At 38.3% G+C, this 16,303-nt stretch overlaps 1 non-coding gene across 1 annotated transcript; it reads left to right on the top strand.

Moving 5' to 3' along the window:
* Nucleotides 1-6,403: 6,403 nt before the first annotated feature.
* TRNAG-CCC lies at nt 6,404-6,474 on the top strand. The gene has a single exon. It is a non-coding gene; the product is annotated as a tRNA-Gly (tRNA).
* Nucleotides 6,475-16,303: the final 9,829 nt, after the last annotated feature.

Here is a 16,303-nt window from a genome sequence, read left to right as displayed (position 1 = left end):
AGGACTGTTGCACAAATATGACAAGCCTTAATACCCTTGCGAATAAAAAGCCTCATGACATTTGCGTCTTAAGACACTTATCAGCTCCCTAATGGAGGGTGCCTCCCTTATCTCCCCTCTGGTTTCCCCTTCAAGGAGGCATACTTCTACCATACAAGGTTAGCTCCTCCCATCCAGTCTTAACAACAATCAGTTGTTTTCGCAGCCTCTTATCCCTTTTACCTATAGGGCTTATGGTTACGAGACTGCACCCTAAGTGGGGTTTTCTTCAGGCCGAGTGCAGTATAACCCAAGACTTTTCAAGAATGGCAAAGAACGCTTCAAACGTCCATGGCACTCTTGACTCAACCGTGTACCTCGGCGCCTTGATCAGATCTGCACTCCTTGGGAGAGTCCTTATTACCTTAGTCGCCCAACCTAAGTCATATGCTTAAGCTGAGAATCCAAGGTGCCTCTCCCGGATGGGCTTTATTGACCCCAAATCTTCATGTCTCAGGTTCCGGTGGCGGTGTAGCCTTTCCCTGAGCCATGCAACAGGTACCCCCTTATATGACGTACTTTAGGTCTTACATTTGCCTCTTGCGAAATTGCATTCGCGAACTAGGGTGTACGCCATAAAGGTTTGCCCCTTTCTCTTTTGTCATTTTTCTCTGATTGTCTTCTGTAAAATTCATTATCTCTGCGAGAGTCTCGCACATCATCATATTGTATTTGGATTTCGCAATCTCAATTTTGTCATTCAACAAAATGTATTCTTGAGAATTTTACTTACTGCGAGAGTGTCGCAACAACTTAATCATTCATATATTTCTTGTTTTTATTACCTTTGCCATCCTCTGCTTCTTTATTACTTTCTACAATTGCTTACTTGGTAGTGGTATGTTCATCATTTTTATTCTGAGCTAGCATTAGTTTCGCAACACCTCTTCTTCTTTTTTTTCGATTGCATCCACCATCAACCTCTCACTTCTCTGTGTATCTTTGATTTTGTGCCGCCAATTTTCCTTCTTGTTTGCTCTTCATTCGCAAGATTCTATCTCAGTTTCGTAACACCTCTTTCCTTCAACCCAATATCCCTTTATGATTCCTACACCATTGGGGTGAGGGAATTTGATGCACTGGTGGAAAGTTGAAGCTACACCTAGAATCCCATGTAGACAAGGTCGACCAATTAACGCATTGTAGGGTGATTCTACATCAACGACACAGAATAAGATTTCAGAAGATATTCCCTTCAATGGAATTCGCATAGTAACCTCCCCTTTAGGCTTGTTAGCAGTACCATTAAAACTGTATATCTTATATGTTGATGGTATAAGATCATCATCTCTTCTACCCATGGTTTTATAAGTATGATAAAATAAGATGTTCACAGAGCTTCCTGTATCGATTAGAATTTTATTAATTTCCCATGAATCTTCAGCTTCATCATCCTCATCTTCTTTCGGTTTTGGATTAATTTCTAATTTTACTACCAATAGATTGTCATGCACCTCTTCTCCTTCGGGAATTTCTTCTGCGGTAAAAGAAATGATCTGTTTCTGTCATTCCTCTAGTGGCGAGATTTTCGCAATATTCATAATTTCTCTTCCATCGTTATCTCTTGCGAACACTCTACTCAAAACATTGTCATGAAAATCTTCAATTGTCTTATATGAATGTACGATAGAGTGACAGAATAGTTTTTTTGCTTTTGCACCAACTTCTATGAAGAATGTTTCCTTCTTTTTCATCGCGTTCACTTTGTGATGCTCTGGTGGTGGTGGCAGTGGTTGAGATTGTGGGTGCCCTACCAAAAAGTGGTTTAGTTTTCCTTGATATATCATTCTCAAAATAATTCTTTTTACATTTCTGCAATCATTTGTTGTATGTCCATGAAAATGATGATAAGAACAAAACTCATGGATTCTGTGGTTTAGAGGTGGTTATGTTCCCATGTTCCATGGTGTTGGTATGTTATCCATCAAAATTATAGCTTTCCATGTTTTCTCCGCACTTGCATCTAGAGGTGACATCTTGATTTTTTCCCATACTACCTTGTGACCTCCTTGTCCTCTATTATAGTTTTGTCTGTGACCTCCATAAGTTTCTTGTGGTTGATCGAGTATTTGAATCTTGTTATTTCCACCACGATTGTAGAAATTTCTTTCTCTTTCATACTCCTCTTGATCTCGGCTTCCCATAGCCACTAGTTTATGTTGACTGTTACCCGTCACCTTCTCTTGTTGTACTTGTGAAGTATTCGCTACTATATTTATTAGCTTGGGTAATAAGCTTGCATTCGCTGTTTGTGAGTTGGTGTTCGCAACTGGATATGATTCCATTTTATTTTGCCTTTCCTCTAGAGCAATGTATTCTTATTTAAGTTCTCGCAATTCAGTCATTGTGATCGTATTCTTGACTCTGAAAATTTGGACATACAATAGGTTTGTTGCAAACATAGCATTGATAAATGATAATATAAGATATCTTTCATCTACACGGCCAGCCATTTCGCTACACATAGTTCTCCATATTTTAGTCAGGTGTTTCAAACTTTCGCCAATCCTCTGTTTTAATCCAAACACATCTTCTATACCAGGTCGCGAAGAATTATTACTTATATATGCCCCTAGGAATGTAGTTTGCAAATGATTGAAGGATGTTATTGTATTCTTTGGAAGAATTTCAAACCATTTTAACGCCTCTCCTGTTAAGATGGATGCCAAATATTTGCACAATACGGCATCATGATTTTCCCATTGCAACATGCACCTCACATAGGCTTTAATGTGTTGAATTGCACAAGTTGTTCCATCAAAAATGTCGGTTAATGTGGGCAAATTGCATTTCGGTGGTATTCCTCCTAATTGTACTTCCCTTGTAAATGGAGTTTTCGCAGCTTCTTCTATTGCTTCATCCAATTGTCTTCTTCCTACTTCTCCTCTATTATTTAACATTCCTCTCATTTCTTCTAACTCTTTCAAGATTTGTTTATTTACACCTGAATTTTGGTCCATTGGTCTTTTTAATTTCGCCTCTCTTCTTTTGCGTTCATGTCTTTCTTCTCTCGCGAAATTTTGCATTTCTTCTTCATTATTCTCATCTCGTCTTCTTCTGCGAGTTTCTTCTTCATCTCTATCTTGAATTCGCAAATGATTATGTCTCTCATTTTACCCTTCATGATTTTGTTCATTTCTTATCAATTTCATTCGCTGTCTTTCAACCATCTTCTGTACTCTATCATACTCTTCATTGAGATTACCGTTATTCCGGTTTTGTATACGTCTTCTTTCTCGATTGTCATGATTGTTCTGGCGAATTGTCTCCTGAAGCTCTTGTTCTTCCATTTCCGCTCTCAATCTTTCACGTTTGCAGATTAAACGTGCTTGTTCAACACAATGTCTTTCAATTTCTTCTTCAATTGTTTGTTGATTTCATTGAGTTTCTCTTTCATGTAAAATTCTTCTTCCTTCCTCTCGATTTCCTTCGCCATCTTGGTCATTTCGTCCCTGACGTTGTCCATTCTCTTGATTTCTACCATTTTTCCCATCATCAAAAGTTTCATTTTGTGGAATGTAACAATCATCAGCTCTTTCTCTATTTTCGCGATATTCTTCATTATGATTTGATATTTCTTCTTGAATATTGTTTCCATCATTGATTGTGGGTGAGTTTCTCCTCATTTCTCTTCTAGTCGATATTGAATATGATTTTGTAATACTTCTCGATCTTCTATTCTGTAGTCTTATATTCTCCATCCTTAATTCGTGACTTTGCCTTGTTAGATTTGCACGTTCTTCTGCGTCAGCTCTTCTTTCTTCATGTATTCTTCGTCTCAACGTTTCTAACGCTCCAATTTCCTCATCTCCATGAATTATTCCTTCATCTGATTCTTGATTTCTCTCTACCTGTCTATGGTTTCTGTTTTGTTGCTCTTCTTCTACTTCTTCTATCGAATTTGATTGCCAAGTGTGTATACTCACCCTATCATAATCCGTATTCCTCCCTTGTACTAGTGTTTGTTGAATTGGTGGTTGAATTTGATTTTCTCTATTACTTCTCATTCTAGTAGATTCTCCCATTTCACTTCTTTCTCTCCCAGCAATTCTCTTGCTTTTTCTAACAGTAGTCGGTTGTTTGGATGTATTTCTTCTTCTAGCCATTTCTTCAATGTTAACAATATTGCAATAAATTATGTAAAATTCTTAATCAATCACTCTAAACATTCACAAATCTCAATATTAATCTTCAATTTTTTCTAGAATAATCTTCAATACGTCCATATTTCTAGCGCCATTATGTAGTTGAAGGAAATCCTACACTACACCCCTCATATGATTTCATTATTACTCAACTCATTTTTAGGTTTACACTCTTAATTTTATTGATCAATCTTTGAATGTTCTTCCAAGAAAAGATAAAGGAATCAAGAATGACCTCTACTCTAGACTTTCTCTCTCCTATTTACTTGTTTCTTACTCAAAAAAGATCTCTCCCTTTTCTTTACAACTGAACAACTATTTATAGGGAAATACATAGTGGATGACAGCTAATTTGTCCTTTATTTTCGGAAATGACTTGCGATATTCTCGCAACCTTACAAATCTTAATCTCGCAAACTCTCTAATTTTCGCAGGACCATCACATCTTTCTCATGATTTTAGCTGACGTCGTTTATTATATCATTTCTGAAATTGTTCTGCGACGTTGTTGTGTTGTGTTGTTGATAATTTCGCTAAGACATCATTGTTGCAAGATTCTGATCCTACAGTAAATTAAGCCAGTATCCATGAAAACCCCATTAGTCTCTTTCCGAAGGAAAGCAGGATGTGACACCCTAGTTAGCAATTCGTGGTACGAGAGACGTATGGAACGGGATACGTATGGGAATTATACGGATTTGTAAAAGTCAAAATCGGTCAAGAATCCGGTCAACGGCTCGTGATACGGCAGTAATACGAAACGACGTACGTACGTGTATAATTCGTTTTAGATATATGAGTTCGGTGCACAAAAGTCGGTATGCATTAATAGGAAAAAAGGTTTAAGTATGGTGGTGAACATGTGATGTGCGTCTACAAATCACTTCATATATGGAATAAATGTAAAGTTAGCACAAAAGAATCATTGGCTCAGTGGAACAGAGCCTTCAAGGGGAGTAATATGTCAGTGGTTCGACTCCCTCCACGAAGAGTTTTTGGAAAACAAAGAGGAAGGTTAATTGGCCCTGCAAATATGATATTCCAAAAAAGCCCAATAACAACTGGGTCAGTGTTTCACGGGAGCATTGTGGAAGGTTAATTGGCCCTGCAAATATGATGATATTCCAAAAAAGCCCAATAACAACTGGGTCAGTGTTTCACGGGAGCATTGTGGGCCGATTTAGTTCGCCGACTCCTCGTTCGGGACGTAAAATCGCGCATAGTTCGGAAAAGTTTTCCAAAGAGGAAGGTTAATTGGCCCTGCAAATATGATATTCCAAAAAAGCCCAATAACAACTGGGTCAGTGTTTCACGGGAGCATTGTGGAAGGTTAATTGGCCCTGCAAATATGATGATATTCCAAAAAAGCCCAATAACAACTGGGTCAGTGTTTCACGGGAGCATTGTGGGCCGATTTAGTTCGCCGACTCCTCGTTCGGGACGTAAAATCGCGCATAGTTCGGAAAAGTAATGAAATCGCACGTATTAGAGTCTGAGTTGCATTTGTTCGGGGGAATTTTTCGTGTACGACCAGTTCGGAATAATTCGTGAATCATTCTCCGAATTGCTACCTAGGTGTGACACCCTATAGAAACATGCTTAAAACATGGAAGCACATCCAATAGATACCCTACAGCTTGGTTTCACTCTTTGTTTTGGAAAGAAAACAACAAAGTGGTGGTAGAAAACATTAGGGACATGCACCAAAAAGTTTATGATACCCACAAGCTTTGGCTGTATTCGTCACATTTATATTTAGGAGCAGTGATTCTGGGCGAACCGTGGAAAAAAAACGCCCAGAAATTCGATTTAGGAGAGAGAGTTAGCCTGTCGAAAGATCAACCTGTTATGTTATGCCCACAGTCCAAATATCCTTTTAGGGCTTCAAAAAGACACTGTTTGAGCCGTTTCGATGTTGATGTCGCAACTGCACTCCTGCAGAGTCTGTGTTGGGACATATATGCGTTAGAAGGACACCCTAAGCCCAGCTCACTGTAAATCCCAAAGGCCACATGTTAAGTGCCATTATGTTAAAGTCGAAGTCATAAATAAAAGCTGCAGAGTCATAAATAATAGCTGCAGAATCTAAGAGTGTAATTGTAAAAAGTAGATGGTCTTCCCTGTATAAGCCTTTGATGCAAGAGTACAGCCTCGTAAGGTATTTTTGCGTTTCTATGAGCTAAAGTATAAAAGTAGCAGGGTCAACCTGATCATCACCAGCGCATCTGGTGTAGTGGTATCATAGTACCCTCCCACGGTACTGACCAGGGTTCGATTCCCTGGATGCGCATCCTTTTTGGTCATTTTCATTCATTTTCTGTATGAGCATTCATGCTTGCGTGTAAATTTTTGATGCGCATTCTTTTGGCGCCCTATTTATCAGGGACTTTTTTGGTTGCTTTTGGCGGATCGTTGCTTGCTAGGTTGGATTGGATGTCAGACTTGGGGTGAAACCAGTGAAGCACAGGAGCTTGTTAGAGAGGTTTTACAGGTACCACGAATTGGGGTGTTAGGATTGATGATGATACGGCAGGCTGGGTACCAATGTTTCAACCTATTTGCACAGAGTAGCAGACGGGCACTTCGCAGCTGCAGTTAAAGCCATATCAGGGGCTTTTTTGGCTGCTTTTGGCGGATCGTTGCTTGCTAGGTTGGATTCGATGTTAGACTTGGGGTGAAACCGGTAGAGCACAGAAGCTTGTTAGAGAGGTTCTACAGGTACCACGAATTGGGGGTGTTAGGATTGATGATGATACGGCAGGCTGGGTACCAATGCTTTAACCTGTTTGCTCATAGTAGCAGACGGGCACTTCGCAGCTGCAGTTAAAGTCATCAGTTCGTCGGGCTTAGCGCCAAAAAATGTGGATACAAGGAAAGCGTTTGAAGACAAACATCTGATCATGCCCCTTCCGTGGAAACCATTTATCCCGCTGCATGAGACACCCTTACTAGCTGAAGAGGGAACCATTCTAAGTTGTATTAAATCATTCCCTAAGGGAACTTCGTGTGGAAGGGATGGTCTTCGGGCACAACACTTTTTGTGGGGAACGTTACACTGTTGATGTCGACTTAGTCACGACAATAACAAGGGTTGTCAATTTGTGGCTGAGTGGCAGATGCCCACTTAACCTTGCGGAATTCATTGCATCAACACCTTTAACACCTCTCCTAAAACCGTACAAAAGGATCAGTCCTATTATTGTTGGAACGATTTGGCGTCGTCTTGTGTCCAAAGTAGCAATGAAGGGGGTTGGCAAAGATATGGCATCTTACTTACATGACTTTCAGTTTGGGGTGGGTGTTTCAGGAGGTGCGGAGGCAATCCTACACGCTGTGAACAAGTTTGTCAATAAACACCATACAGATGCTAGCCTTATTATGTTAACTGTAGACTTCACCAATGCTTTTAATCTAGTTCACCAAACAGCGATGCTTCTTGAGATAGGTAGAATACTTATATGGTCAACCTGCAAAACTATATATGGGAGACTATCATAGTTATACATCTACATGGGTGTAACAAGGTGGCCCTTTAGGGTCATTGTTGTTTGCTTTGGTGCTTCATCATCTTATAAAAATATAAATAAACAGTGCACATTATCCTTACAGGCTTGGTATCTTGATGATGGTACTGTTATTCGTGACACCATAGAAGTGGCAAAGGAAATCATCGTTGTCCAGATGGAAGGGCCCGAGCTGGGACTTATATTGAACATTAAGAAAACAGAAATTTTTGGCCCTCTTGTGATGAACAGACAATGGATGAGATGTTTCCTGCTGGAATCTCAAGGACTGATAATGGGGTAAAACTTTTGGGTGGTGCGATCAGCCTTAACAATGGGATTGTGAATGGACTTGCCATTAGGAGAGCAGAGAATCTAGTAGATTTGGTGCAGGTTTTATCCAAGCTCCACGATCTTCAGAGAGAATTGTTACTCCTACGTGCATGTATAGGCATTTCCAAGATGCTTTTTGGGCTTCGTATTTTCCTCCTAGAATACACTACGGATGCGGCAGATATTTTTGATAAAGGCTTGAGATAGGTGATATAGGGCATTTTGGTTTGTGGGATCCGTTCTTTGGGGAGTTACAGTGGAGGCTATCCTCCCTACCTATTAGATATGGAGGCCTTGGTTTATACACGCTAAGGAGGCATCACAATATGCCTTTATAGCATCACGTATGCAATCTTGGGGTAACAAGATCACATGTTAAGGTGTAGTGGAGTAGAAGGCATGGAAGACAATTTTTATAAGGCTTTGAAGACATTACAATCAACTCTTCCTGATTATGAGTTTAGTAGCTTCACCAATAAAGACACCTCCCCCTTAAAGCACAAAGGAACCTGGCGAGTGCTCTTTTTGGTAAAGTGGTTAAAGACATGGATAAAGTTGACAAGTTATCGGATATCCAGAAAGTGGTCTTTCGTTGACTGAAAGCATTTCATGCCCAAGACTTCCTTCTCGATATTCCGATCGAGGGCCTTGGGCAGAAGATGTCACCCTTTGAGTATCGGTCCATCCTAAAATACAGGTTAATGATTCCTATATACCTTTCGGATTCACGATGTCCTACTTGTATCACAGGATGCTTAGACATATATGGGGAACATGCAGTCCATTGTAAGGTAGATCATGGGTTTGAATATAGACACGATCATGTGAGAGATACTTTATATGATGTATTATGGAGAGTTGGTATTTCAGCAAAGAAAGAAGCGGCTGTCAACTTTTTGACAGGCCAGCAGACGTTTTTATTTTTGGGTGGGCGAATGGTAAACACGCATGTGTTGACCTCACTGGGGTTTCTCCGTTAGTAAGCATTGGACATGACACTTTTACAGTTGGACAAGCAGCACTGAGGGCTGCCTTAGGTAAGATAGCGAAGCATGAGAAAGCATGTATTGATAATGGACATGTTTTTATCCCCTTTGCTTTTGATAATTTCGGTTACTTGGCTCCAGAGGCGGTTGGGATTCTCAAGAGAGTACAGAAAGTCATGCACAGTAATGTCATGAACCACGGTTCATGAGAGTTTTTTTTTTAAGGATAGGTTTTACAATTCAAAAAGGGCTTGCGGCGCAGCTTGTTGCTCACTTTCCTACTATGTATTTCTTTAAGTTGTTTATAACTTGAGGTCCCTAAACCCAATCCAAAATGTATTCATGGTAAAATAGAAAGAAAAAAAATAACTTTGAAAAATACAACAAATAAGAGGGGGAAAAACACCTCAATATCTTGACTTAATCATCAATGGATTTTTCATTATCTTCATCAACAGATTTAACAGATCAAGTAACAAGGAGAATAAAAGTTTTAACAAGCCATCTCAATCAAATTACTTTTTCTTATACATCACCCTCTCTTGTCTTGAACAATCAGCTTGTTTAGAATACTCACCAGCTGAATTTTTCGAAAAAATTATTTTTGATACAAAAGAGGATATATCAACAAAAAACAGAAAATTCTTTTATTTTAATTTCTTCTAGAGGACTCAAATACAAATCCTAATATTTTTAGTTCAGAAATAATCTAGGGTTTGATGAATCAATCAAAAGATGATCAGTACAGGTATATGAGAGAACGAATGAACCATAATTGATCATAGTTTACGATGCAAACATAAGGGAAATACTGAGAGTTAAGTTGATTAGGTTCAGAATTTTCTTGCCTATATCACTACCCCACTTTTTGCTAGTAGTAACGGTTTTTTAATGTTACGAAACGGCGTTGTAACGACTGAGCGTTGTTGCAAAACATGGTATTACAAATTTTTTGTAACGTCCCACTAGCCGTTACAAATCAAGATTCGCAATGGCAGTTGTAACAGCTTTCATCCGTTACTACGTTCATTTCGTAACAGGCTTGAGCCGTTAAAATTTTGTTTGTAACATGCCGGTCGTAACAGCTTGTAGCCGTTACTACGTCGCGATTTGAAACAGGCTAAAGCCGTTACAACGTAGCAATTTCAAACAGTCCTTGGTCGTTACGAAATTTTTTGTAACAACAAAAATTAACGCTGGTCAATATTGACTAGGTCAAAGTTAGTCAATTTGACCAATTTTGACCAGTAGTTCATTTTCAGCCGAAAAATATGCCGGAATTCCAAATAGCCTACATATTGATTCCATCCACATTCAATCTACCCATATTTTATGATACATTCAACAATAACTTGTTTTATTCCTTCATTCACCCCAACCAAGTCATTGACTTAGAACTTAATGAAAATTCCTAAACACTTTTACATTCATTCAAGTAGTTACTAAAGATAACTCCTAAGTTTGAGGGAATACAATATTTGTTTATAAAATTAAATAGATAACATATAAGTAAACTAACAGACGTAGAACTCAAACAACATTCTTTGCCTTCTCTTGCGTCCTGTTTTCCTCTCAAATCTGTAACACTTATGAGTTCTGCACCTGAACAAGGTCCTAGCTGTGAGCATTTTGTGCAAGGCAATAAATTGGAACAATCGGTAGTAAATTAAACACTTCCAACTTATATTTGAGAAATTTGTTTAGAAATTCAGTACCCCAGCAGTAAATTAGACGATAAGGAGTATGCCAGACGAAAATAAAATTTACGCTACAATGGGTTCATAGAAAGCAAAACCTGAAAATTGAAACCCAAGAATTCAATTTCGAGTATAAAACATACATTGAGACAATTCATTATGATTCTTATGATAATGGGACATAACAACTTACTGGCAACACAACCTAATCATTGTGACTGATCAATATCCTGAATTTCAATCCCTCATCATTGTGATTAATCATCACCCAATGTAGACTCAGCGACTTAATAACGACCTAATAGTTCTTTTTTCTCCTTATCCTTCTATGCAACTAAATTCTATTCTATTCATGAGTGATTTTAATTTGATCCAAGGCGTAATACTTGGTGAAAACCCTTTCATTTTCTCTTCTCAGAGTACTACCAGTTTCAACTTTTAATCCAAGGTGTTAATACTTGGTGAACAGAGTAGAGTTCCAAATGCAACCCAATTCTCTATCAGGTGAATCAATTGAGAAGCGAACTCCTATCTAGTTTCTCAACCTTCACAGGTGTTAATACCTGGTGAATAGAGTAGGGTTCTAAACGCAACCTAATTATCTATTAGGTGAATCAGTTGAGAAGTGAACTCCTATCTAATTTACAACTACCATAATCAGATGTGAATTCAGCAATTCCTCATAATTTCCCAACACAACCAATTTCTTCTAACCTCAACTCCCACAGCAAAGATTCAGTGGGAAAAATTCTCAAACATTTAACCTACTTATACCTTTTATGTTATTCAGTTCTTCATAGTTCTTTCTTCAAAGTACTTACAGTTCTTCAACCTTGACAAACCCTAAAATGGAAAAATTAAAATCGTATTAGCTTCACATATGAAACCCTAAAAACGAAAGAGAAGAAAGAAATCAAAAAACTGAACTCATCCTTAAAATCGGAAAAAAAAAACATATTCGGACTAAACCCTAAAATTGATTAACAAAACTGAGCAAAACAGATTCACTCATGAAACCCTGAAATCAAAATCTCTAAAATCGTGAAACCCTAGAGTCGATAAACTGAAATCGAAAATCACAATCCCAATGAAGTCTTTAAGTCGTTAACCTGGTTTTAGAAGAAGAAAACCAAAGGTTAAAGGAGAACTGACTCTAGTACACAAACTAGTATCACACGAAAGGTGTGGGGATTAGTTTTGCACAATATTAGATGTCTCCTTTATATAGCCTTTAAAATCAGGGTTTTGCCTTAGTTACAAAGCAATCAATATTCACCGTTAGATGAAAACCTGATTTAGATTCAAGCTAATATTTCTCAACCGTTAGATCGAAAACTTAGCTTCTTATACACAAATGAACTGCACGCTTCTAGGTTTGTTAACCGTACCCAAACGTGTACATTGTTGGCTCAACAATAGTTAACCAAAAGGTTAGCCATATGAGCATTTCATATCAACCATGTTCTTATTCACCATAACTAGTTCAAATGACTCAAATGAACTAGTTAGAGAGTTGTTCAATTGCAAGGAAATCTTATGTAACTACACAAGACACAATTGAAGCAAAGATGATTTGATTCACTTGAATCGGTTCATGAAATTTTATAGCCACGGTTTGCAAACTGCATTCCTTAGTCTTTTTAAAGTTTAAGTTCAGAAATCATCTTCAGATATATAACCTTCTTAAGTTCGCACACTAGGTTCGCGGACTTAAGCAACCGGCAGAGTTTACAAACTCCAACAGAAAATCTCGGCAAGAGACTTTCGCTGGTTCGCGGACTTAGCTCACGCAAGTAGTTTGTCAACTCCAGCAGAAATTCTAGGGTTTGAAAACTTCGGCTGTTCTTGGACTGAGTTCGTGGACTTGGCAACAATCCATTCTTCCGGTTTCTCTTGATCAACAAAGTTCGCAAACTTTGGTTCAAGGAATAGGACTTATACATAAATGTGTTTCCATAACAATGGTTATATCCATCATTGGTTATGTATTCTAAACTCTCATTCCAATCATTGAAACATTCTTAGAGGACGTTATACAATTGTTACACCATTTCTCGTCAAAGCAATTTTCAAGATGATTGAAAAATATCATGACTTCCGTCACTGGGTAAAGATAAACTTGGTCGAAGCGAAAAGCTTACCAACACATATTTCGAGATATAGATAAGTGAGGTATACTCGGCTCGAAATACCAAATGTGTATAATCTAAGTCTATATATATATAGCATACGACTTTTTGTCTCAAGAAGTAGGAAATAGAGTAGATAGACTTTTGAGTGACAGATAAGTTCAAGTCTTCACATACCTTTTTGTCGAGAATTTCTACCGGTTCCTTGAGTAGTTCTTCTACTTGTATAATGAATCGCCATGAAGTCCTTGAGCTCAACTACACTTTCTATCCTAGTCCGAGACTTAGCTATAATATACTAGAAACCAAGACTTATAGTTTTGATCACTAACATTGACAAACATGCTTGAGATAGCAACGCGTGCGAGTTCGACCGACCAATGCTCTAACAATTCTACTTTCATCCTTAATCCTTGCAAATGGAACAAGAAAAGGAAAAATGAAGGTACAAAAATCCTACTCGCCACGTGGTTGAATGAGGCTGAACGAAATAGGCGAAGTAAATCTTAAAATAGAAGATCTTTTATCAACCCCGAGGGGAAATTTCAGTGATGAGTCAAATCAAATGTCAGAGCTACTTTTACGAATATTCGATCTGTGAAGTATAAATCCATTCTGATTATCAGATCTACGAAATATGTATGAATAACCGATAGGCGAGATAAACTTGATCAAGCGATAAAGCAGTTAACGAAAAAGCAACAAGACGAAGTAGTTTCAGACGAAGGTGAATTTTTGCGCCACAATTGGGACAGCTGTACCGACAAGTTACCGAAGTTATCGGCGAAAAGAATGGAATAACTTTATTTAAAATGTCTAGGGCGAAGTATAAAGTAGAATCACGTGAATTGTGTGATTTTCGGCGAAGTAAAATGAGTTGTACTCCACTACTTAGTTTTGCCTATAAATAAAGACCTTGATTCATTGTAAAAGTGGTTGGATTTTTGTATTTGGAGAGGTCATGTTAAGAGAAAGTAAGTTAGGGTTATTTTGAGTTTCCATAATTGTATCAGCATCATCTTAACTTATTTATAAAAGAATTTATAGTTCGTGTGCAATCATAAAGGAAGTGTTTGATCTTATTCTCATAACCATGTCTTAGATCCTGTGTATTTCATTACTTGGGTGTACTACTGGATTTCCAGTAGTTACAGGGATATCCGCTTGCTGCTCTGTCCGTGTAAATTTTGATCCAATCTAAGTGGGGTTTGAGCTACCCCACGAAGATGGTTGATGTTTCTAGTGTTTGTATAAGGTTGCATCTCAGGTATCACTGGAGGTAGATGATGAGTGCCAAATATTGTATATATTTATCCCTTTTTGTTGGCATTTAACTCATCTTTTGTGCATTAATTCTACATTTTATCCCATATTCTGTATTTTCCTTGTTTTCAAGAATAAATATTTTTCTTAATTAATTTTGCATTTTTAGGTAATAAATAAAGTCTGGATGACTTGCGGAGCAGAAAAGAGCTGAAGAGTAGTGAAAAGCCGGGAGGAATTACGCAAGGAAGCCGCAAAGAATGGAGCGCACGTCCAAAAAGCTAGGAATGGGCTCAAGAAGGAAGAATTGTTCTTAAAGAAGATATGGGCTTGGCATACCCAAGGCCCAAAACCCTTACCCAAACCCATTTTCTATATCTATACCCGCCTCCATTCTCAGCCGTTAGATTGGATCCATCTCATCATCCAATGGTCGCTTCTTCATCGTGCATCAAAATCTGAAGTACCTGCAAAACACCATAGTGCCTAAATTCCAAGCCTTCAGATTAGATTGTAGTTGAATCCAACGATCGCTTTTAGGCCTGTGCATCAAAACTAGATACTCCCGATCTACACTACAGTACCTGACATCATCTAACACCGTTGACTTCGTTGTGTTTCAAAATCCAACGGTTGTATCGATTCATCTCTCATCTCACCGTTAGATCTACCAACCATCTTCGCATCCCGCAGATCAGAGTCACAGAACATCAAAATTTGATGAAGCCGCTCAACACCCGAGTACCCAATACCTATACCCAAAAACCAAACAAACCCTAACCTATTTTCTATCGGGCTCCTTCTTCTTCCTCCCCTCTTCTTCACTGCAAACCCCATGACCACCACCTGCTCCGCCACCCACTCCATCTGCCACCACCACCAGCTCAATACGAGCTCTCAAATCACTCAACAACCCTAACCCACATCATTACTTCCCCTTTCACCAACTCTATGTCCTCCTAATCACACAATTTCACGCCTCTCCCATGTCAGGAACCCTAGAGGTGAAATTGACAAATTAGGTGAAATAGAGTTGCAATTGGAGGCGTGGATAACATCAGGAGAACAATTAGAGGCGTGGGTCGAAGTCAGAAGCAATCATCAGTGATTAGGTAAAACTAATTCCAATTTTTCACCAAACCCTAATTACACTGTTTTGGGGCTTTTGGGGACTTCTCTTGTAAACTATAAATTGGGACTGTGGGTGTTGTTGTAAAGCGGTGCTTGGACTAGCCAAGTCTCCAATTAGGTTTAATTTAGTTTTTAAAATTTCAATTTCTATCTCAGTAAAATTAGGGTTTAGTTTAATTTTAATTCTCAATTGTTTTTTGTTATTTCTGTTTGCTTTAAGTTTCAATGAAGTTCTTTTAGAATCAATTTAATTTTCAGAAATGTTTAATTTTAATTTCATGTTATATGTTAGGTCAGTTTAATTTTAATTGTTTTGATTTTGTGAAAATGTTATGTTAGTATCCTGTTTAGGTTTAATTCCATGTTTGAATCACTGTTATGTTTAGTGTTTAGTGTTTAGTTATGTTGTAATTTCTTTTTGATGTTGCTTTAATTCACTGTTTAGGGTAATGAGTCATGTTTAGTGCCTGTTTAGGCTTAGTTTTGTGTTTAATCATGCCTTAAGTCACTGTTAGAGGTGGAATGTTAGGTTATAATTCTTGTAAATTGAGCTAATTGAGAAATGGAGGAATTTAGTGCTCATTAGCAAGCTTCTTCTCCTTCTATTCCATTTATGTATGCCCTGGAACATAGGCAGGATAGAACCTCCACCTAGCTCCATTAGGGACAAGGATTTAACCAAAAACAGCCACTGCCTAGCATTTTTTTCCTGCTCTTCTTTGTTATCTATCTGTTTTTGTGGCTTCTTATCACTGTTTTTATAGCTGTTTTTTAACTGTTTTGTGTGAATGTTAGGCTAAAGCCTTTTGAGGCATTGGATTGATTGAGCAGTGGGGAGAAACTAGTGCTCACTAGTGACTGTGAGCAAACTAGTTCTCTTCCCACTCTAGTAGTATGCCTAGGCTCACCCTCACCATCTCACCTTCACCATCTCCCCTGCCCTTGGCTTAGGCCTTGGTTTACTTCCATTGTTCTTGTTTAGTTACCTTTGTTTCACTGTCACTTTTCCACCACCACTTGCTACTGCCTTGTTTTCTTCCCCTTGGCTTGCTGCCTTTTCCTTGCTACTACTTGCAT

The sequence above is a fragment of the Papaver somniferum genome, chromosome 6, assembly GCF_003573695.1.
Source record: "Papaver somniferum cultivar HN1 chromosome 6, ASM357369v1, whole genome shotgun sequence".
Lineage (NCBI taxonomy): Eukaryota > Viridiplantae > Streptophyta > Magnoliopsida > Ranunculales > Papaveraceae > Papaver > Papaver somniferum.
Note: the sequence above shows the minus strand (reverse complement) of the source record. Positions and strands in the feature narration are given on the sequence as shown.